At 37.3% G+C, this 26070-nt stretch overlaps 1 protein-coding gene across 2 annotated transcripts in view; it reads right to left on the bottom strand.

Annotated features, from left to right (window-relative positions):
• Nucleotides 1–26070, bottom strand: part of NKAIN3 (sodium/potassium transporting ATPase interacting 3) — a 644097-nt gene that overhangs the window by 166112 nt on the left and 451915 nt on the right. The gene's annotated exons all lie outside the window — the stretch shown is intronic.

The following is a 26070-nucleotide window of genomic DNA, read 5'->3' as shown; positions in this document are numbered from 1 at the left end:
AATGCCCAACGATGATAGACTGGATAGGGAAAATGTGGTACATATACACCATGGAATATTACGCAGCCATCAAAAACGATGAGTTCACGTCCTTTGTAGGGACATGGATGAACCTGGAAACCATCATTCTCAGCAAACTGACACAAGAGCAGAAAATCAAACACCGTATATTCTCACTCATAGGCGGGTGTTGAACAATGAGAACACATGGACACAGGGAGGGGAGCACTACACACTGGGGTCCGTTGGGGGGAAATGGGGGAGGGGCGGGGGGGTGGGGAGGTGGGAAGAGATAGCATGGGGAGAAATGACAGATACAGGTGAGGGGACGGAAGGCAGCAAACCACACTGCCAAGTGTGTACCTATGCAACAATCTTGCATGTTCATCACATGTACCCCAAAACCTAAAATGCAATAAAAAAAAAAAGGGAAACAACAGATGCTGGAGAGGATGTGGAGAAATAGGAACACTTTTACACTGTTGGTGGGAATGTAAATTAATTCAACCATTGTGGAAGACAGTGTAGCGATTCCTCAAGGACCTAAAAATAGAAATCCCATTTGACCCAGCAATCACATTACTGGGTATATATCCAAAGGATTATAAATCATTCTACTACAAGGACACGTGCACATGAATGTTCATTGCAGCACTGTTTACAATAGCAAAGACCTGGAACCAACCCAAATGCCCAACGATGATAGACTGGATAGGGAAAATGTGGTACATATACACCATGGAATATTACGCAGCCATCGAAAACGATGAGTTCACGTCCTTTGTAGGGACATGGATGAACCTGGAAACCATCATTCTCAGCAAACTGACACAAGAGCAGAAAATCAAACACCGTATATTCTCACTCATAGGCGGGTGTTGAACAATGAGAACACATGGACACAGGGAGGGGAGCACTACACACTGGGGTCCGTTGGGGGGAAATGGGGGAGGGGCGGGGGGGTGGGAGGTGGGAAGAGATAGCATGGGGAGAAATGACAGATACAGGTGAGGGGACGGAAGGCAGCAAACCACACTGCCATGTGTGTACCTATGCAACAATCTTGCATGTTCATCACATGTACCCCAAAACCTAAAATGCAATAAAAAAAATAATAATAATAATAAAAAAACTGGATTACAAGGACTTAGAGAAACAAAGAGGAGAAGATTTGGTGTATTCTTTTTTTCATAAAGGTTAGGAGTCAAATTAGTAAGAACATTAGATGGTAGCTTTAAGGGTAGACAAGAAGAAAAAGAAAAAGCACGTGAGAACCAGGTGTGAGGTACATCTTTTATATTCACAGAATTATGACTTAAAGGAAATGTATTCCATAGTATCTGGCTTTTCCTTAATATCTATTTAAGTAAGCATCAAATGTTTTAGCTCTTTTATTTTATTAGTGTGAATTTTAAACTTGTTCTCATATTCTACAAATATTTCAATTAAAAATATACCCAGAATTATTTGAAATGTTACTATGTATATGCATATTCCTGCCCACATTTTATTCATATTAAGTGTAGTAGCTGTGTTAGAATCAGCTCATAGGTTAAAAAAATTCAATATTCACTTCTTTACAGTATACCACCAGACAATTTCTTATTAGTCAAGGAGTTAGCCTCTCTCTTATTATTCTTTGCTCTTTTAATCATCTCCTTTTTGGGTATGTGTCTACTTTAAATGTAATCCTTTCTATTTCTAGAAATTTACTCCTAACTTCTAATAATATTCATTTTTTGCCTTTTTCCTTAGTTGCAGCTCAAAGAGTTATTGCATTCATTTTTATATAGCTATCTACTTTCTTTGTCTTATCACTTTTATTCCATCATAAGTCAGCCCATCTGTAAGTGAAAATGTGACTTTAAGGAGAAGACCTTATACACCTAAGAAACCAGATTTTGCTTCATTTTACAAAGTGTGCTTTGACCATTTATTTATATAGTAGAATTCATGCCAATTGAAACTTCTTTTGAAATACTTATTCATCTCAGAATATAAATTAGAATAGTTAAAGCAAATGTCTTTTTTTAAATTATTATTATTTTTTTTTACTGAAACACTAAATATTTCTAAGAGCACTATGGATCTATACAACAAAGGGAAATACAGTGATTGATAGGTTTAAGTGTTTGGAGCTTGTAATACAAAGGCTTACAAATCAGTTCAAATATATCAAAAGCCATAAGATATTTTTCTACATTAAAAGAAGCTCTTACAGATAGACTTAAAATGTATTTATGCTTTCATTAAGAAGTGTCTGCCATTTCCTGTTGCTTTCTAAGAAAAATTTTCCTGCAATTTATGAGCAAGTCATAATCATTTAGACTTTTGCCATTGATGTTGGCTATAAAGAGAAGTCTACACATTGAAGAGTGGCTACTGATCATTTTGATTTCCTCTTTTTATCTTTACAATTAGGTATTGCTATAATTTTTCAGCTCTTTACCATTAATTACAGACTAAATTCAGAGCTAAAGGTGATCAAGCCTTTTATCTTCATTTTGGGGCTTACTTCCTTAGACAGGACCACTTCAGGAATCAGTAAAGCCTTATCCAACCATTTAACAGGTAGAGGGGTCTCTAAAAAGTTCATAGAAAATTCTCTTATTGTTTAAAAAACTCTATGTGTGGATTTCCATTTTTTTTTGCACCAAAATAAACTCATACTAACTTGTTATAATAGGTCTGAACAGGGTCTAGTTTGAAGCAATGAGAATGGTACGACATCAGTTTGAAAAGAGCCCCTATCAGAGTAACATAAATTCTGGTAAATTCATACACACACACACACACACACACACACACACACACACACCCCTTAAGTTCTGGGATACATGTGCAGAACTAGCCGGTTTGTTACATATGTATACACGTGCCATCATGGTTTGTTGCACCCACCAACCCATCATCCACATTAGGCATTTCTCCTAATGCTATCCCTCCCCTAGTGCCTCAACCCCCAACAGGCCCTGCTGTAAGTGGTTTCCCTCCCTGTGTCCATGTGTTCTCATTGTTCAACCCCCACTTATGAGTGAGAACATGAGGTGTTTGATTTTCTGATCCTGTGTTAGTTTGCTGAGAACGATGGTTTCCAGCTTCATCCATGTCCCCACAAAGGACATGAACCCATCCTTTTTATTGCTACATAGTATTCCATGGTGTATATGTGCCACATTTCTTTATCTAGTCTATCATTGGTGGACATTTCAAAAGCCAAAATTGACAAATGGGATCTAATTAAACTTAAGACCTTCTGCACAGCAAAAGAAACTAGCATCAGAGGAAACAGGCAACCTACAGAATAGGGAAAAAAATTTGTTTTATCCATCTGAAGGGCTAATATCAAGAATTTACAAGGAACTTAAACAAATTTACAAGAAACAACCCCATCAAAAAGTGGGTGCAGGATATGAACAGACACGACTCAAAAGAAGACTTACTTTTTGGTTTTTTTGAGACAGAGTTTTGCTCTGTTGCCAGTCTGGAGTGCAGTGTCACCAACTCGGCTCACTGCAACATCTGCCTCCCAGGGTCAAGCAATTCTCCTGCCTCAGCCTCTTGAGTGGCTGGGATTACATGGTCATGCCACCATGCCTGGCTAATTTTTTTTTTTTTTTTTTTTTTTTTTTTTTTTTTTTTGAGACGGAGAGTTTCGCTCTTGTTACCCAGGCTGGAGTACAATGGCGCAATCTTGGCTCACCGCAACCTCCGCCTCCTGGGTTCAGGCAATTCTCCTGCCTCAGCCTCCTGAGTAGCTGGGATTACAGGCACACACCACCATGCCCAGCTAATTTTTTGTATTTTTAGTAGAGACGGGGTTTCACCGTGTTGAGCAGGATGGTCTCGATCTCTTGACTTCGTGATCCACCTGCCTCGGCCTCCCAAAGTGCTGGGATTACAGGCTTTAATTTTTGTATTTTAGTAGAGATGGGGTATCACCATGTTGGCCAGGCCGGTCTTGAACTCCTGACCTCAGGTGATCCTTCGGTCTTGGCCTCCCAAATGGCTGGGATTACAGGCATAATCCACAGTGCCCGACCAAAAGAAGACATTTATGCAGCCAACAAACGTATGAAAAAAAGCTCATCATCACTGGTCATTAGAGAAATGCAAATCAATACCACAATAAGATACCATCTCATACCAGTTAGAATGGCAATCATTAAAAAGTCAGGAAACAACAGATGCTAGAGAGGATGTGGAGAAATAGGAATGCTTTTACACTGTTGGTGGGAATGCAAATTAGTTCAACCATTGTGGAAGACAGTGTGGAGATTCTTCAAGGATCTAGAACCAGAGATACCATTTCATCCAGCAATCCCATTACTGGGCACATACCCAAAGAATTATAAATCATTGTACTATAAAAACACAAGCACTCATATGTTTATTGCAGCACTATCCACAATAGCAAAGACTTGGAACCAACCCAAAGGTCAATCAATGATAACTCATTTTAAGAAGAGACAAGACAATAGCCGGGCGCGGTGGCTCAAGCCTGTAATCCCAGCACTTTGGGAGGCTGAGGCGGGTGGATCACGAGGTCAAAAGATCGAGACCATCCTGGTCAACATGGTGAAACCCCGTCTCTACTAAAAATACAAAAAAAATTAGCTGGGCATGGTGGCACGTGCCTGTAATCCCAGCTACTCAGGAGGTTGAGGCAGGAGAATTGCCTGAACCCGGGAGGTGGAGGTTGCGGTGAGCCGAGATCGCGCCATTGCACTCCAGCCTGGGTAACAAGAGCGAAACTCCGTCTCAAAAAAAAAAAAAAAAAAAAAAAAAAGAAGAGACAAGACAATGTTGAAGATGAAGCACACACCAGCAGATCATTCACATCAATTTGCAAGGAAAAAAATTATCTTGTTTGTGCCCTAATTGAAGAGGATTGATGATTAACAGCACATACATTAGTCAACAACATAGATACCCCAATTCATTCTGCTCACATGATTCTGACTAAAAAATTAAAGATGAGCTTGTTTTCCACTTGATGACTGCCAAAACCATTGCACTCAGATCAGCTACAGACAAGAGCAGGGCTTTTATTGGAAATTTTCAGCAAGTGTGACTAAGATCCAGAAGCATTTCTTTGAATAATTGTCACAGGAGATAAAACATGGCTTTACCAGTGTGATTCTGAAGACAAAGCATGATCAAAGCAATGGATAACAAGAGGAGGAAGTGGTCCAGTCAAGGCCAAAGTGGACCAGTCAAGGGCAAAGGTCATGGCAACAGTTTTTCAGGGTGCTCAAGGCATTTTGCTTGTTGACTTTCTGGAGAGTCAAAGAACAATGGTATCTGCTTATTAGAAAAGTGATATGAGAAAGTCAGTCAAAGCTTTAGCAGAGAAACATCCAGGAAAGCTTCACTTGCTTCTTCACCATGACAATGCTTCTGCTCATTCCTCTCATCAAACAAGGGCAATTTTGAGAGGTTGGCAGGAAAAAATGGCGAATAGGAGGCACACCTAACTTGCAGCTCCCACGCAGATGGACTGATCGGTTTGTGAAGACTCACATCATGAAGTTTTGCTCCAAGGACTACTGAAGGAACACACCAAAAAGCCAAGAGAATCCACAGACTCTTTGGTGGAAGTGAATTGACGCTGCAGGCTCTGTGAGATGGCCAAAAACTGTGAGTGCCCAATGGGGGAAAGAGGCGTGTCTGCCCTCAAACACACATTCTCACTGGGAACCTGAAGGTCCAGATCATGGGAGAACTAGACCTTACCTGGAGCTGAGATTAATTTAGAGAGCTGAAGAAAATACAGGGCTAGAGGAAGCAGTGGGAAAAGTCCTGTGGGAACTCTCAGTCCCTAGGGAAGCCACGTAAGACTGTCTCACTGGGGTCCTTTGTCTCTTTAGTCAAATTAGGGAAAGACCACAGGGAGAAGGAAACTTCCAGCTGAACTCTGTACCAATTTCGACTGAATGAGAAGTTTCCCACACAGAATCTGGGGGAGAGAGTGGACCAGAATACAGACACAGCACAGAAGCCTTGGCAGGTGGAGAGGTGTGAAACTTGAAAGCCCTGCTTGCTTTCCAAGCAGGAAGCTGGTAGCCTGGGGCAAGTTCTCAGCCCTACTTACTGGCTGCCTGGAAATAAACTTGGTGCTGTTGTGGGGGCATGGTAGTGGTAGGAGTGAGTCTGGGCTTTCAGGCTGTGTGGGAGCTGGATGCGGCCTGTCACTGCTGGCTTTCTCCCACTTCCCTGGCAACTTGCATGATGCAGCAGAGGCAACCATAATCCCCCTTGGAAATAACATCCATTGGCCATAAATCCATACCGACAACCCTCATAGCAGCCACAGCAAGCCTTGCTCAAGGAGAGTCTGAGCTCAGACACATTTAACCCATTCCTTACCTGAAGGTCTTTCTCTACCCACTCTGGTAGGCAAAAACAAAGGATATAATCTCTTGGGAGCTCAATGGTTCTGCCCAGCACCTGAGAAACTTATCCATGTGACCCTGGGCTAGACTGTATCCTTCCTATACTACTGCAGCTGATGCTTTCTTGAAAGCTCGACTTCCTGGCTGGAGACCACCAAACACAAAACCAGAAAACTAAACGAAAATAAAAACAAGGTCTTTCACAGAGTCCACTTCACTCCCCTGCTACCTCTACCAGAGCTGTTGCTAATATCCACAGCTTAGAGACCTGAAGACAAATTATATTACAGGACCCTTTGGAGATGCTCCTCAGTACCATCCTGGATCCCAGCAGGCTCTGCTGGGAGCCTAGATTGAGGAGAAAAGTAGCAATTACTGCAGTTCAGCTCTCAGGAATTCCCATTCCTAGGGTAAAGGGGAGAACACCACATCAAGAAATCATACCATGGGATGAAACAATCTGAGCAGCAACACTGAGCCCCAGATCTCCTCTCTGACATAGTCTATCCAAACAAGAAGGAACCAGAAAAATAATTCTGGTAATATGACAAAACAAGTTTCTTTAACACTCCAAAAGATCACACTAGTTTACCAGCAATGTATACAAGAAGACATCTCTGAATCACCAGAAAAATAATTCAGAAGGTTTATTATTAAGCTACTTAAGGAGGTGCCAAAGAAAGGTAAATATCAGTTTAAAGACCTTAAAAAAAGTTCCAGAATATAAAAGAAAAAAATCTCCAGAGAAATAGATAATGTAAATTTAAAAAAATCACAACTTCTGGAAATGAAGGACACACTCATAGAAATGTAAAATACACTGGAGAGTCTCAGCAATAGAATTGAACAAGTAGAAGAAAGAACTTCAGAGCTCAAAGACAAGATTTTTCAATTAACCCAATCCAGCAAAGACAAAGAGCAGATATTTTTTAAAATGAACAAAGCCTCCAACAAGTTTGGAATTATGTTAAATAATCAAACCCAAGAATAATTGGTGGAAGAAGAAAAATCTGAAAGTGTGGAAAACATATTTGAGGAAATAATCAGGAAAACTTCCCTGACTTTGCTAGAGATCTAGGCATTCAAATATAAGAAGCTCAAAGAACACCTGGGAAATTAATTGCAAAAAGATAATCACTTAGGCACATAGTCATTAGCATATATAAAGTCAAGACAAAGGAAAGAATATTAAGAGCTGTGAGGCAAAAGCATCAGGTAACCAGAAAAAAAGTCAGATTCACAGCAGATTTGTAAGCAGAAACTTCACAAGCCAGAAGGGACTGAAGCCTTATCTTTAGCCTCCTTAAACAAAGCAATTATCAATGAATAATTTTCTATACAGTGAAACAAAACTTCATAAGTAAAGGAAGGATGGAATTTTAGCAAACTGGCTTTCAGATGATAACCTGCTTCTTAGCTATTCTGGCTAAATTCACACATATCATTATGTCTGGCATAGACTTTTTAGCATTTATCTTTCTTGACTTTCACCAGTTTTTGACATTACTAACCCCTGACTTTTTCTTAAAACAATTCTTTTTTCCATGACTGTATGCTCTCTTGGTTTTTCTTATTCCTCTTGGAGCATTCAAACTGAGCTAAGATTTTAGCAAAAGGTAAAATTCCTTGAGAAGAAATTTTCCATAAGAAAGGGAATTCTGAATGAATTCCAGCATAAATTCAAACATTCCTTTCTAAAGTAATTTATCTTAAAACTAGATCTCTTAGGTTTTCTAAAGATTAAGGCTAAATAGTTCTAATAGTAACCTCATAGCAAAAATTTGCCAAACCCCAAAGGAAAAAAATTCTATGAAATGGAGTCAACAGGAAATATATAAACAGTACAATTTAAGAATCAGTAACTTTAGATTTTAGAATTATTAAATAAAAAGTTGTTTGTTTTTGTTTTTTGAGACAGAGACTTACTGTGTCACCCAGGCTGGAGTGCAGACTCAGTCTTACTCAATGCAACCTCTGCCTCCTGGGCTCAGGTGATCTTCCCACCTTAACCTACCAAATAGCTGACACTACAGATGTGCACCACCACACTTGGATAGTTTTTTAAGGCTTTGTAGAGATGAATTCTCACAATATCACCCAGGTTGGTCTCGAACTCTTGAGCTCAAACAGTCCTCCTGCATCAGCTTCCCAAAGTGATGGGATTACGGGTGTGAACCACTGCACCCAAACCTTAAAAATGCTGATAAAAATAAAAACTGGGATGAAAAATCACTAAAGGGAAGAGAATATTAAAATAAATAGGTATGTTTAACAGTAAATTAAATAAAACTGCTAGAGATTAAAAACATAATTGAAGCAACAAATCAATAGATAGGTTAAAAATCAGATTAGAGAGATTGAAGAGATTGTCAATGATGTGGAAGATATATTTGAAGAGATCACCTTGAATTCAACACAAAGAGACACATATACAGAAATCATGAAAGACCAGTAGGAGTAAGAAGGTCTGATATACATCTGATCAGAGTTTGGAGATGAGAATAAGAGAATTAGTAGGAGGTAGTATTAGAAGAAAGTTCTTGATGAATTTTCAAACTCAATGAATGGTAGACATTTTCACATTCAGAGCACCACAGTAAAATATAACATATGAAATAAAAACCAAGTTATTAAAATGAAGTCAAGAGAAAAACTTGCCGACAAACGAATGTTTGATTAAATGTGGTTGTCAACAGCAACATTGGAAGCAAGAAGCTATTACTGTCTTGCTGTTTTAACTCAGAAATACACACACAAACAAACAAACACACACACACACACACACACACACACACATGGTTAACATATGATAATGATGATGATGAAACAAAAGCATTTTCAGACAAATAAAATCTAGACTGTTTACCATCAATGGAACTTCCTAAGTGTATTTCAGGAAGAAAGAAAGACCTACAATATGGGCAAATTCCTATAAATATGACTTATATGAGACAAATATAATGCCTAACTTATGAGGCAAAAACAGGGTGGAATTAAACATTGCTCATCAGTGCCATGCAAGATGAAAGGAAGGTGAGATTTTAGTATTGTTTAGGTGGAAGGTAGCAATAATGATTAATTTTAAATGTAAATGTGAGTTCTAAAAGTTTAGGGTAAAATTTTAATAGAATAAAAATAAAAATGAACATATGATTTTGAAGTAGTAGAGAATAAATGAAAAATATAAAATATAATGATGGTGTCAGGAATAAAGAAAAATAGTATTCAAATCAAAATGAATCGAAAGCAAAAAATTAGATGGCAGAAACAATGACATATATCAATAATCTCGATAAATATTTATTAGACTAATTCTACAACTCAAAATTTTAGCTATGTGTCATTTACAAGAGGCACATTTAAGTATCTGGGAATGCTGGGAAGATGGCCCCCTAAGAACAGCTCAGGACTTCAGCTCCCAGTGAAAGTGCAGAGGGTGAGTGGATGCCGCATTTCCAGACGAACTCTTATTGCCCACAGACCAGGAGATACCCAGGCAGAGGGGTCGCCAATGTCGCAGTCCCAGCCGGAGCGGCTGTTTTGGCCCCCGTGGGGCTGATTCCGCCCGCGCGGCTGCTGTGACCACTCCCTGTTGCTGCCGTTCTCCGTACAAAAGCCACTGGTCTGGGAGCCCTCTTAGCTGGCGAGCAGAGCCCTGAGACGGCAGAGTTGCCCATTCATCTGAAATAGCAAGTCAGGCCAGGAGATTCCTAGGCAAAAAATCTGCCAGGAGCCGGCGCCGCAGTTCGAGCCGACTCCATGAGTCGCAGCATGGGAGATCCCGGCGCCTTTTCAGCAGGGGACCGGAACGCGGGGTCATTCAACTTAAAAGAAAAGACTCTGAGTCAGGGAGCCAGCTGATCAGGCTCGGTTGGTCCCACCCCTCCACCCCCAACAACAACCAAAACAAAAACAGTAATTGGAAACCCTCTGGGTTGAGCCCTTCAAACCAAGCACAGCTGAACCGGGACGGTCCAGCTCCGTGGGGGAGGGGCTTCCACCATTACTGAGACTCTCCACCACTACGGAGGCAGGCTGCCGTTGCCGAGGCAACCTGCCACAACAGGGAGAGTCCACCATAACAGAGGCCGGGCCACCGCTGCCGAGACAGTTCTAACTACGCCCATATAAAAAGGACTACAGGGAAGAGCTCAGGGCAGCTGGGCGGAGCCCACAGCAGCTCAGCAAAGCCCCTGCGGCTAGGCAGTGGCTAGGCCTGCTGCTAGCTGGGCGGGTCAGACCCGAAAGAAAAATCAAAAAAGGCAGTAGTGCAACGGAAACTCATAAAGCTCCAACTCCCTGGGACAGAGACAGACAACAGGTGGATAAACCCACAAAAATGGGAAGAAACCAGCGTAAAAAGGATGAAAACTCCCGAAACCAGAACACCTCTCCTCCTAAAAGGGATCACAACTCCTCATCAGCAAGGGAACCAGACCGGATGGAGAAGGAGGGTGATGAAATGACAGAATCAGACTTCAGAAGGTGGGTAGTAAGAAACTACAATGAGCTAAAAGAACATGTTCTAACCCAAGGCAAAGAAAAGAGGAACCTTGAAAAAAGATTGGACGAACTGCTGACGAGAATGGACAGCATAGAGAGGAGTATAAGTGAATTGATGGAGCTGAAAAACGCAACAAGAGAACTTCGTGAAGCATGCACAAGCTTCAACAGCCAAATTGACCAAGCAGAAGAAAGGATATCAGAGGTCGAAGATCAACTCAATGAAATAAAAAGAGAAGGCAAGAACAGAGAAAAAAGCGCAAAAAGGAATGAACAAAATCTTGAAGAAATGTGGGACTATGTGAAAAGACCTAATCTACGTCTGATAGGTGTACCTGAATGTGATGAAGAGAATGAATCCAAGCTGGAAAATACTCTTCAGGATATCATCCAGGAAAACTTCCCCAACCTAGCAAGGCAGACCAATATTCAAATCCAGGAAATACAGAGAACACCACAAAGATATTCCTCAAGAAGAGCAACCCCAAGGCACATAATCGTCAGATTCACCAGGGTTGAAATGAAAGAGAAAATGCTAAGGGCAGCCAGAGAGAAAGGTCGGGTTACCCACAAAGGGAAGCCCATTAGACTCACAGCAGATCTCTCAGCAGAAACCCTACAAGCCAGAAGAGATTGGGGGCCAATATTCAACATCCTTAAAGAAAAGAACTTTCAACCCAGAATCTCCTATCCAGCCAAACTAAGCTTCATAAGTGAAGGAAAAATAAAATCCTTTGTGAACAAGCAGGCACTCATAGATTTCATCACCACCAAACCTGCTCTACAAGAACTCCTGAAAGAGGCTCTACACATATAAAGGAACAACCAGTACCAGCCACTCCAAAAACACACCAAATGGTAAAAGAGCATCAACACAATCAAGAATCTGCATCAACTAACCAACAAAACAGCCAGGTAGCATCAAAATGACAGTATCAAATTCACACATAACAATACTATCCCTAAATGTCAATGGACTAAATGCCCCAATCAAAAGACACAGACTGGCAAATTGGATAAAAAGCCAAAACCCATCAGTGTGCTGTATCCAGGAAACCCATCTTACATGCAAGGATACACAAAGGATCAAAATAAAGGGATGGAGGAAGATCTACCAAGCTAATGCAGAGCAAAAAAAGGCAGGAGTTGCAATTCTCATCTCTGATAAAATAGACTTTAAAGCAACAAAGATCAAAAGAGACAAAGAAGGACATTACATAATGGTAAAAGGATCACTGCAACAAGAAGAGCTAATGATCCTAAATATATACGCACCCAATACAGGAGCACCCAGATACATAAGGCCAGTTCTTAATGACTTACAGAGACTTAGACTCCCACACAATAATAATGGGAGACTTTAACACCCCATTGTCAATATTAGACAGATCATCCAGACAGAAAATCAACAAGGATATCCAGGACCTGAATACAGACCTGGAACAAGCAAACCTAATAGACATTTACAGAACTCTCCATCCCAAATCCACAGAATATACATTCTTCTCAGCACCACATCACACCTACTCTAAAACTGACCACATAATTGGTAATAAATCACTCCTCAGCAAATGCAAAAGAACAGAAATCATAACAAACAGTCTCTCAGACCACAGTGCAATCGAGTTAGAACTCAGAATGCAGAAACTAACTCAGAACCGCACAGCTTCATGGAAACTGAACAACTTGCTCTTGAATGTTGACTGGATAAACAATGAAATGAAGGCAGAAATAAAGATGTTCTTCGAAACCAATGAGAACGAAGACACAACATACCAGAATCTCTGGGACACATTTAAAGCAGTCTCTAGAGGAAAATATATAGCAATGAGTGCCCACATGAGAAGAAAGAAGAGATCTAAAATTGACACCTATCATCAAAATTGAAAGAGCTAGAGGAGGAAGATCAAAAAAACTCAAAACCTAGCAGAAGACAGGAAATAACTAAGATCAGAGCAGAACTGAAGGAAATAGAGACACAAAAAACTCTTCAAAAAATCAATAAATCCAGGAGCTGGTTTTTTGAAAGGATCAACAAAATAGACAGACCACTAGCCAGATTAATAAAAAAGAAAAGAGAGAATAACCAAATTGATGCAATAAAAAACGATAAAGGGGATATCACCACAGATTCCACAGAAATCCAAACCATCATCAGAGATTATTACAAACAACTCTATGCACATAAACTAGTAAACCTGGAAGAAATGGATAAAATCCTGGACACCTGCACCCTCCCAAGCCTAAACCTGGAAGAAGCCGAAACCCTGAATAGACCAATAACATGGTCTGAATTCGAGGCAGCAATAAAGAGCCTACCACCCAAAAAAAGCTCAGGTCCAGATGGGTTCACAGCTGAATTCTACCAGACATACAAAGAGGAGCTGATACTATTCCTTCTGAAATACAAAAAGAGGGAATTCTTCCCAAATCATTTTACGAGACAAACATCATCCTGATACCAAAACATGGCAGAGACTCAACAAGAAAAGAAAATTTCAGGCCAATATCCATGATGAACATAGATGCAAAAATCTTCAATAAAATACTGGCAAACAGATTGCAACAGCATATCAAAAAGCTCATCCACCATGATTAAGTAGGATTCATGCTGGGGATGCAAGGCTGGTTCAACATACGCAAGTCCATAAATGTAATTCACCACATAAACAGAACCAAAGACAAAAGCCACATGATTATCTCAATTGATGCAGAGAAGGCTTTTGACAAAATTCAACAACCCTTTATGCTAAAAACCCTCAATAAACTAGGTATTGACGGAACGTATCTCAAAACAATAAAAGCTATCTACGACAAACCAACAGCCAATATCATACTGAATGGGCAAAAACTGGAAGCATTCCCTTTGAAATCTGGCACTAGACAAGGGTGCCCTATCTCACCACTCCTATTCAATATAGTACTGGAAGTTCTAGCCAGAGCAATCAGGCAAGAAAAAGAAATAAAGGGTATCCAAATTGGAAAGGAGGAAATCAAATTGTCTCTATTTGCAGATGACATGATTGTATATCTGGAAGACCCCATCATCTCAGCCCCAAATCTCCTGAAACTGATAAACAACTTCAGCAAAGTCTCAGGATACAAAATCAACGTGCAAAAATCACAAGCATTCCTATACACCAGTAATAGACTTCAAGAGAGCCAAATCAAGAACGAACTGCCATTCACAATTGCTACAAAGAGAATAAAGTACCTAGGAATACAACTAACAAGGAACGTAAAAGGACCTCTTCAAGGAGAACTACAAGCCATTGCTCAACGAAATAAGAGAGCATACAAACAGATGGAGAAACATTCCATGTTCATGGTTAGGAAGAATCAACATCGTGAAAATGGCCATACTGCCCAAAGTAATTTACAGATTCAACGCTATTCCCATCAAGCTACCAATGACCTTCTTCACAGAACTGGAAAAAAACACCTTAAACTTCATATGGAACCAAAAGAGAGCCCGCATAGCCAAGTCCATTCTAAGCAAAAAGAACAAAGCAGGAGGCATCACACTACCGGACTTTAAACTATACTACAAGGCTACAGTAAACAAAACAGCATGGTACTGGTACCAAAACAGAGATATAGACCAATGGAACAGAACAGAGGTCTCAGAGGAAATACAACATACCCACAACCATCTGATCTTCGACAAACCTGACAAAAACAAGCAATGGGGAAAGGACTCCCTGTTTAATAAATGGTGTTGGGAAAACTGGCTAGCCATGTGCAGAAAGCAGAAACAGGACCCCTTCCTGACACCTTACACCAAAATTAACTCCAGATGGATTAAAGACTTAAACATCAGACCTAATACCATAAAAACCTTAGAAGAAAATCTAGGCAAAACCATTCAGGACATAGGTGTAGGCAAGGATTTCATGACCAAAACGCCAAAAGCAATGGCAACAAAAGCCAAAATAGACAAATGGGACCTAATCAAACTCCACAGCTTCTGCACGGCAAAAGAAACAGTCAGTAGAGTGAATCGGCAACCAACAGAATGGGAAAAAATTTTTGCAGCCTACCCATCTGACAAGGGGCTGATATCCAGAATTTACAAAGAATTAAAGCAGATCTACAAGAAAAAAACAAGCCCTTTCAAAAGTGGGCGAAGGATATGAACAGACACTTTACAAAAGAAGACATACAGGAGGCCAACAAACATATGAAAAAATGCTCATCATCACTGGTCATCAGAGAAATGCAAATCAAAACCACATTGAGATACCATCTCACACCAATTAGGATGGTGATCATTAAAAAATCGGGAAACAACAGATGCTGGAGAGGATGTGGAGAAATAGGAACACTTTTACACTGTTGGTGGGAATGTAAATTAATTCAACCATTGTGGAAGACAGTGTGGCGATTCCTCAAGGACCTAAAAATAGAAATCCCATTTGACCCAGCAATCCCATTACTGGGTATATATCCAAAGGATTATAAATCATTCTACTACAAGGACACGTGCACATGAATGTTCATTGCAGCACTGTTTACAATAGCAAAGACCTGGAACCAACCCAAATGCCCAACGATGATAGACTGGATAGGGAAAATGTGGTACATATACACCATGGAATATTATGCAGCCATCAAAAACGACGAGTTCACGTCCTTTGTAGGGACATGGATGAACCTGGAAACCATCATTCTCAGCAAACTGACACAAGAGCAGAAAATCAAACACTGTATATTCTCACTCATAGGCGGGTGTTGAACAATGAGAACACATGGACACAGGGAGGGGAGCACTACACACTGGGGTCCGTTGGGGGGAAATGGGGGAGGGGCAGGGGGTGGGGAGGTGGGAAGAGATAGCATGGGGAGAAATGACAGATACAGGTGAGGGGAAGGAAGGCAGCAAACCACACTGCCAAGTGTGTACCTATGCAACAATCTTGCATGTTCATCACATGTACCCCAAAACCTAAAATGCAATTAAAAAAAAGTATCTGAACACAAAAATATTGAAAGTAAATGCATATAAAAAGATACAATAGATAAATATTACATACAACAAAGATATAAATGTAACATAATTACACTAACATCAGACAAAACAGAGTGTATGAAAGAAAAACTGTGAAAACTGTGTATATAACACATTAGTGTCAAGACATAGGAAACAAAAATAAACAGAACTGTGTGGAGTAATTTTTAAGTCCACCATCAATATTTGTCAGATAAAACAAAAATATACGGGGTGCAGATTAGAACAAAATAACTAACAAGTTTGATCTAATGCATGCATATAGAACTCTGTGCCCCTAAATTAGAAAACATACATTGATACATGTATATAATTACACATGAAGTATTTATGAAAATCACGTTACATAGGTAGTGTGGACTGACAATAATACAATTGAAGTAAGTATCATTAGCAAAAAAATATATAAAGGAATCCCACATTTCAAAACTTTAACATTTTGGTAAGAGTTCATTCACTGAGAAGAAATCAAAAGGAAAAATGAGAAATATTTAAAACAAAAATACATAAATCCAATATGATCAGTAAAGTTTAATACAATTGTATGCAAATCAATTTGAAAACTAGATACGATAAATAATTTTGGAGAAAAATATAATTAATGACACCTGTTGGGGCAGGTAAGACTTTTCTAAGTTTACTTAGTTATGACTTTTGAGTTGTAAGTGCAATATTCTTAAAAACAAATTATTAAAAAATATTTTAAATTAAAAATATAACCCAAATGTGCCGAATTGCATATCCATTTGGTACTATACACACACATAAAGAAAGCTTTTAAAGTAACTTTATGATATGGTATTTTGGTTATATATTCTTAATTAGACACATTCTATGGACAAAAGGAATGACATCTCAAACCTCCCTCTGGAGTTACATTGTTTGTAGTTGTCTTATGCAGGGTTTCCTAGAAGCAGAATCTGAGACAGGAGATTTGGTGAAAGTGAATTTTTGAGGATGTGCTCTTGAAGAAAGACTTGTAAGGGAGGGATGAAAAGAAACTGGATCTGATCTCAGGTAGTGTGTCCTGATCTGACCTTCAGTAGAGGGCTCTGGATCTTAAACCATGACTCAGTGATCTCCTCTTCCCCACCAAAGGATGCTGGCTTTAGTGGTTTCAGGGCTAGCTTTTTGTACTTTTATGCCAGTCAGCTGTGGCCTGCTGTCAGGGATGGGAGCAGGAGCTAACTTCCTAGGCAGAAAGGGTTCCCTTGGAGACATCAGCAGCCAATGAGTACAGGAACTGGTGAGAGGGCACATTGGCTTTGTCAAGGGGATGAAAACAGCACAAAAATGGTATTTACCAATGTATTTATATCAGTTTGGTATTTTAAAATCATTTTCCTTGTATTGATGGTTAAAACCATAAGGAATCACATCAATGATTTCAGAAATAAAGATTTTCAGTGTAAGAGAAAAGACAGTTATAAGATCAAAGAAAATAAGTGTAAATATCGTGATACTGAAATTAAACTGAAAATATCAACTTGCATTCATGACTACAAATAATCGTATAGAATGTAGGGTGTGTGTGTATCATGTGATCCCTGTTCACTGAAACGACTTGGAAACAATGTCGCTCCAGTATAGCAATGAGCACTCCAGTTTTGCTGTCTGATACCATTCCTCACTAAAAAGAGCTAGGACTCTTCCCTGGAGAAATGCCCAATCTAGGTGAGGTGCAAGGAAGAAACAAGGGGAGTGTAGGGTATATTTTTGTACTTGAAAGCCTGAAAACTTTTACAAAGTCTTGAGTCACATTGAAAAGATGTAGGGGCCACTATGAAGACTCTATCATTGCCTAAAGTTGTAATAATTTGAGTATCAAAAGGAATGATTGAAGCCTATCAAAACACACTGAATCAGTGAAAATCTATTATTCCATAATACTCAAAAAGAAAGGCAGAAAAGCTCAATTGTTAATCATTAAAACGGCAATTAAAACAATACCTTACTTAAAAAATGAGTAATTAAAGGGAAAGAGCAATTTATTTTGCTTTTGTAGTAAGAATTGTATATCAAAATAACCGAGTTGATAAGGTAAAAGTCTTCATTATTGAACATGTGAGGCAAAAAATATAAAAAGAATGGAATAATATTTTCAAAAACACAATCTTACAAACTGAAATCAAATGATTTGATTCTTACAGGATTAGTGGGCAGTTTTTAAAATAATTAAGTAAATGGTCAATTCATATAGCACCAAAGTACATAATACAGATTTCTTTTTCATGGCAAGTAATATTTATAGAAATAATATAAAAACATATCATTTCAGAACTTGTAGAATGTACATTAAATGATTTAGGGAAAATGTATAGCATTTAATATTTATAATAGGAAAGAAAGACAAATTAATGAGCTGAGCACTCAGTTTAAAATTTTTTAAAGACTGACAAGACTAACGTTAGAATAAAAGATTAATAGATTTACATTTAATTAACAAATATTTGTTATGTGCCTACACTGTTCTGGGGTTTGGAATTAATCCATGAACAGAACAGGCAAGGATTTCTGCTCTAGTGGAGCTAAATTCTAGGAAGAAAATTCAAAATATAAATGTAACAAGAAGTAAATTATATATTGCGTTAGAAGATGAGAATTATCTTAAAAGAAAACAATGAGGATATTAAAAGTACAGGTAAGAGCAGAAAATAATTAAAAATCAAAAATATAAAGGATAAGCAATGTACCAAGCAGAGTCCTTTAAAAATCCAATAAAATTAGCCACACTTTGTAAGTGATCAAACTTGATATTATTTGTTATTGTCCAAACATGGCAAGTTGTTCACTCATATGCAGGAGAATGGCCAGTCTTAGACAGAATAATATGGCAGCCTTTAGCGGTTTAAAATGAGTATATGTTATGATTCTGCAATTCACCTCTATGCATTTATCCTTGTTTCGTCACACATCCACCCATATACACATATAGTAGTGTTCATAGCAGTGGTTTATTTTTACATTTACATCGGAAGCAATCTAAATGTCTATCAAAAGTTAATGAATTTGTATGAATGCAATCCATGCTATGTGACGTGGAAATAAAAATTAAGTAAACCTACATATATATTGAAAAGGGTGATCTTTCAAACAATGCTGACAAAAACAACTTACGGAAAAAAATATTGTGTTTCTTCAGTTATACAAAGTTTAAAAGTTGAACAAATATACTATATGTCTATAGTAGATCATATAACTATTATAATATATAATTATGGATAAAGCTGCTATAAACATCAAGGTGTAGGTTTTTAGGTGGGCATAAGTGTTAATACAATTTGTGTTAATACCAAGGAGCACAAATGCTAGATCATATGGTAAGAGTGTGTTCAGTTTTGTAAGAAACTACCAAACTGTCTTTCAAAGTAGGTGTACCATTTTGCATTACCCCCTTGAATTAGACTTTCTGTTGCTTCATATCCTACACAGAATTTGGTGTTGTCAGTTTTCTAGATTTGGTCATTCTAATAGGTATGCAGGTATGCAGTGGCATTACATTGTTGTTTTAATTTGAATTTCTGTGACAAACTATCATGCGGAGTACATTATCATGTGCTTTTTTCCGTCTACCTATCTTCTTTGCTGAGGTGGGGCTCCGTTCAGGTCTTTGGGTTCTTTCTTAAAAAAATCAGATTACTTTTATTGTTCCAAGTACGTTGTATATGTTGAACAACAGTCTTTTAACAGGTATTTATTTTGTAAATATTTTCTCCCAGTCTGTGGCCTGTCTTATTCTCTTGACAATGTCTTTTGCAGAGCAGGAGTTTTTAATTTAAATGAAGTCCAGCTTTTCAATTCATTCTTTTATGTATTGTGCTTTTGATATTATATCTAAACTGTCATTGCCAAACTCAAGATCATGTGGATTTTCTCTGATGTTCTTCTCTGATGATCTAGGAGTATATAGTTTTGCATGTTACATTTTGGTATGTGACCCATTTTGAGTCATTTCTTGTGTAAAGTATGAGGTCTATCTCTAGATTATTGTTATTTTGCAAAGATTATGACAGTGAAAAGACAAACTCATCCAACAGTATACTTATGTGGGTACATTTTATTGTATATAAATTACACCTCAATAAAACAGATTTTTTTAAGTTAAAAAAAAGAAACAGTTTATCAATATCCACAGAACATCTTTGGATTTCAATTAAGATTTTGTTGAATATATAGAGTAAGTTGGAAAAGACAGACATCTTGACAATATTGAGCCTTCTTACCCATGAACATAAAATATCTCTTCATTATTTATTTCTTGGATTTCTTTCATCAGAATTTTGTAGTTTTCCTCATAAAGATTTTGTACACATTTTATCAGATTTATAACTATTTGGTTCATTTCACAGATGCTACTGCAAATAACATTGTGTTTTTAACTTCAAATGCCACTTGTTCCTTGCTTTTGTATATTAACCTTCTATCCTGCAACCTTGTTATAATTGCTTATTAGTTCCAGGAGTTTGTTATTGTTGTTATTGTCGATTCTTTCAGATTTTCTACATAGATGATCATGGCATCTGTGAACAAAGTTTTATTTCTTCCTTTCCAATTATTATATCTTTTGTTTCCTTTTGTTGTATTACTGCTTTAGTGAGGACATCCAGTATGATGTTAAAAAGAGTGGTGAGCTCGGACGTTCTTGCCTTGTTCCTGATCTTAGTGGGAAAGATTCTAGTTTTGCACCACTAAGCATGATGTTAGCAATAGAGTTTTTGTACATGTTTTTATTAAATTGAGGAAGTCCTTCTCTATTCCTAATTTGCTGACCATTTTTACCGGACTGCATATTGGATTTTGTCAAATGCTTTTTTTGCGTCTATTGATATGACCATTTCACTTTTCTTCTTTAGCCTGCTGATGTGGTCAATTACATTAATTGATTTAACATTGAATCATCTTCATATGCATGCAATAAATCTTGGTGTGGTACATAATTCATTTTACACACTGTTAGATCCAATTTGCTAATATTTTTTTTAAAGATTTTTGCATATGTGTTCATGAGAGATATTGGTTGGTAGTTTTCTTTTCTTGTAATATTCTTCTCTGGTTTTGGTATTAGAGTAATGATGGTCTTAGAGCAGGCGCCCCCAAACTTTTTACACCAGGAGGCCAGTTCACTGTCCCTCAGACCGTTGGAGGGCCGCCACATACTGTGCTCCTCTCACTGACCACCAATGAAAGAGGTGCCCCTTCCTGAAGTGCAATGGGGGACCGGATAAATGGCCTCAGGGGGGCCACATGGGGCCGCATGTGGCCCGCGGGCCGTAGCTTGGGGATGCCTGTCTTAGAGTATGACTTAGGGAGTACTCTCACTGCTTCTACCTTCTAAAATAGTTCATAGAGCAATGGGATAACTTCTTCTTTAAATGTTTAGTAGAACTCACCTGTGAACTCATCTGGCCCTGAGGCTTTCTGTTTAGGAAGGATATTAATTATTTATTCAATGTCCTTCATAAATATAGGCTTATTTAGATTGTCTATTTCTTGTGTGATATTTGTCAGACTGTCTCTTTCAGAGAATTGGTCTATTTCATCTAGGTCATCAAATTTATGGGCAAAAAATTAACCATAGTATGCCTCCTTTATTATCTTTTTAATGTCATGAAGCCTGTAGTAATATCCCCTCTTTCATTTCTAATATTTATAACTTGTGTCCTGTCTCTTTTTTTCTTAGCCTGGCGAGAGGCTTATCAATTTTATTGATCTTTTAAAAAACTAGCTCTTGATTTCATCGATTTTCACTATTGACTCCCTGTTTTCAATTTCATTGATTTCTGATTTTGTTTTTACTTCTCTTTTTTTCTGCTTACTTTGGATTTACTTTGCTCTTCTTTTTCTAGTTTCCCAAGATGCAAGCTTAGATTACCTTTCTTTTCTTACATACACATTCAGTGTTATAAAATTCTATCTAATCGCTGCTTTCACTGCATCCCACAAAAATTTTGATAAGTTGTATTTTCATTCTCATTTTGTTCAAAATATTTTAAAATTTCTCTTGGGTTTCTTATTTGCTTCATGTGTTATTTAGCCACTTGCGCTTCTTAATCTTGATGTATTTTGAAAATTTCCAGCTATCCTTCTGTTACTGATTTCCAGTTTAATCACATTGTGGTCTGAAAGCAGACTTTGTATAACTTCTTATCTTTCAAATTTTTAAGGTGTGTTTCATGTCCTAGAATGTGGTCTATATTGGTGAGTTCTAATATAAACTCGATAAGAATTTGTATTCTGCTGTTGTTGAGAGAGAGAGGAAAAGAATGAGAGAGAGAAGTGTGTGTGTGTGTGTGTGTGTGTGTGTGTGTGTGTGTGTGTGGAGAGAGAGAGAGAGAGAGAGAGAGAGAGAGAGAGAAAGATGCTCAATCTCTTTGGAAGAAAGTAAGAAACTTACGGAAGAGAATGATTGTCTCTGCCAGGTAATCCAGATAATTCTTCTGGATCTTATCTAAGACCACCAAAACAGTATGTTTATGAGTCTCCCATAATGCAGATATGGCTGCAGAGATGAGATCTAGAAAATAGCCTCAAAAGGGCATATCTGAAAGTGTTTGGCCTTAAAGTGAAGGTAGAGAAAGTGATAGAGGTTGAAAGTTTATTCAAAGGGATAGTAACAGACAACTTCCCAACCCTAGAGAGTTATAAATATTCAAGTATAAGAAGGTTATAAAACATCAAGCAGAATTAACTCAAAGAAGGTTATAGAACATCAAGCAGAATTAACTCAAGGATGATAAAGAAAAGAATCCTAAAGGAAGAAAAAGAAAAGAAACAAATATACAATTGAGCTCCAATTCATCTGGCAGCAGACTTTTCAGTGGAAACCTTACAGGCCAGGAGAGATTGGCATGACATATTTAAAGTGCTGAAGGAAAAAACTTTTATCCTAGCATAGTATATCTAGTGAAAATATTCTTCAAAGATGAAGAAGAAATATAGACTTTTCTAGACAAACACAAACTGAGGATTTCATCAACATCATATCTTTTTTATAAGAAATGCTAAGGGGAGTTCTTCAATCTGAAAGAAAATGATGTCAATGAGCAATAAGAAATAATCTGAATGTGTAACAATCACTGGTAATATTGAATACATAAAAAACACAGACTATTATAACACTGTAATTTTTATGTTACTCATATCTTGACTAGAAAGACTAAAAGATAAACTGATAAAAAAGTAGCAGCTACAACAACTTTTTAAGACACAGACAGTTTGATAAGATGTAAATAGAAATAAGAAAAAGTTTAAAGGTGGGTGGATGAAGTTAAAGTATCAAATTTTTATTAATTTTCTCTTTGCTTATTTGTTAGTTTGCTTATACAGTCAGTGTTGTTATTTGTGTAAAATAATGAGTTATAAGATACCATTTACAAGCCTTTTGGTAACCTTAAGTCAAAAAACATTCAACAAAAACACACATGCAAAAAAGCAAGAAATTAAAACATACCACAAAAGAAAATAACCTTCACTAACAGGAAGAAAGGAAGGAAGGAAAGAAGAAAGAGAAGACAACAAAACAACCAGAAAACAAATATCGAAATGGTAGGAATAAGTCCTTTTTTGTCAATAATTACATTGAGTGTAAGTGGACTGGACTCTCCAATCAAAAGACATACAGTGGCTGAATTAATAAACAAAAATAAAACCTGATAATCTTTTGCCTAGAAGAAACACACATAGACGGAGGAAATCTACAACCTGAATAGATTAATATCAAGTAATGATATAGAAGTCATTGTAAATATCTCCCACCAAAGAAAAGCCCAGGACTCAATGGTTTCATTGATGAGTTTCATCAAACAATTAAAGAAAAATGAATACCAATTCTACTCAAACTATTCTAAAAAATAGTGAAGTAGGGAATACTTTCAAACTCATTTTATGAGGCCAGTATTACCCTAATATCAAAAACAAAGACTCATCCAAACAGGAAAAAGAAGGTCAATATCCTTAATAAACACTGATACAAAAATCTTCAACAAAATATTAGCAAATCAAATTCAACATGTTAAATAACTGTTTATGCATAACCAAGTGGGGTTTATCCCAAGGATGCAAAAATAGCCCAATATACACAAACCAAACCATGCAATAGATGATATCAATGGAATGAAGGATAAAAACCATGTGATCATTTTAATTGATGCTGAGAAAGCATTTGATAAAATTCAACATCCATCCAAGATAAAAATCTGCTAAAAATTGGGTAAAGAAGAAACATCAACATAGAAAAAGCCATATACTGTAGACTCACAGCTAGTATCATACTAAATGGAGATAAACTGAAAGCCTTTCTTGTAAGATCTGAAATACAACAAGGATGCCCACTTTTGCCACTGAGCTAGCTAGAGCAATATGAAAAGAGAAAGAAATAAAGGACAAGAAAATTAGTAAGGAAAAAGTCAAATTATCCTTTTCTGCAGATGATATAATCTTATATTTGAAAAAATTTAAAGACTCCACCAAAAAATATTAGAACTGATAAACAAATTTAGTAAAGTTGGATACAAAATTAGCATACAAAAATAAGTAGCATTTCTAAATGCCAACAGCAAACAAACTGAAAAAGAAATCAAGAAAATAATCCATTTATAGTAGCCCTAAATAAAATAAAATACCTTAGAATTAATTTAACCAAAGAAGTGAAATATCTATACAGTAAAAATTATAAAACATTCAAAGAAACTGAAGAGAAGAAACAATGGAAAGATATGTGATGTTCATACATTGGAAGAATCAGTGTTGTTAAAAGGTCCATACTAACCAAAGCAAGCTACAGATTCAATGCAGTCCTTATTAAATATCAATGATATTCTTCACATAAATAGAAAAAACAATCGTAAAATGTATATGGAACCACAAAAGACCCAGAATAGCCAAAGCTATTCTGAACTGAAAGAGCAAAATTGAGGGAATCACATTACCAGGCTTAAAATTATACTACAGAGCTATGGTAACCGAAACAGCATGGTACTGGCAGACACATGGACCACTGAAATAAAATAAAGAACTCAGAAATAAATTCATACATCTACAGTGAACTCATTTTTTTTACAAAGGTGCAAAGAACATACATTAAAAAAATAATAGTCTCTTTAACAAATAGTATTGGGAAAGCAGAATGAAACTAGACTCCTATCTGTCTGCATATACAAAAATCACATCAAAATGGATTAAATACTTAAATGTAAGACCTCAAACAATAAAACTACGAAAAGGGGAAACTCTCTAGGATGTTGGATTAGGCAAAGATTTCTTGACTAATACCCTACAAGCACAGACAGCCAAAGAAAAATGGACAATTGGGATCACATCAAGTTAAAAAGCTTCTGCACAGCAAATGAAACAACTAACAGTTAACAGACAACCCTCAAAAAGGATGAAAATATTTGGGAACTATCTATTTGATTAATAGCCAGAATATATAAAGTAGCTCAAACAGCTCTATTGGAAAAAATCTAATAATCTGATTTAAAAACAGACAAAACATCTGAATAGACATTTTTCAAAAGAAGACATATATCAATTTTTCAAAAGAAGACATATATCAATAAGTGCTCAATATCATTAATCATCAGAGAAATGCAGATAAAAACTATGATGAGATATCATCTCATTCCAGTTAAAATGGCTAATATCCAAAGGACAGGCAATAACAAATGCTAGTGATGGTGCAGAGAAACAGAAACCCCTGGACACTGTTGGTAAGCATGTAAATTATCACAACCACTTTGGAGAAGAGTTCGGAGGTTCTTCAAAAAAACAAAAACAAAAACAAACCTATCATATATGATCCAGCAGTCCCATTGGTGGGCGTATACTCCCAAAAAAGGAAGTCAGTATATCAAAGAGATATCTGCACTGCCATGTTTATTGTAGCACTCTTCACAATAGCTGAGATTTTGGAACAACAAAAGTGTCCATCAACAAAAGAATGGATAAAGGAAATGCAGTATGCATACACAATGGAGTACTATTCAGCCATAAGCAAAGAATGAGATCCTGTCATTTGCAGCACCATGGATGGATCTGAAGGTCATTATGTTAATAAAATAAACCAGGTACAAAAAGACAAACTTCGAAAGTTCTCACATATTTGTGGAAGGTAAAAATTAAAACTATGGAACTCATTGAGATGTAGGGTAGAATGATAGTTACCAG

Source organism: Saimiri boliviensis, chromosome 15, assembly GCF_048565385.1.
Source record: "Saimiri boliviensis isolate mSaiBol1 chromosome 15, mSaiBol1.pri, whole genome shotgun sequence".
NCBI classification, from domain to species: Eukaryota; Metazoa; Chordata; class Mammalia; order Primates; family Cebidae; genus Saimiri; species Saimiri boliviensis.
Note: the sequence above shows the minus strand (reverse complement) of the source record. Positions and strands in the feature narration are given on the sequence as shown.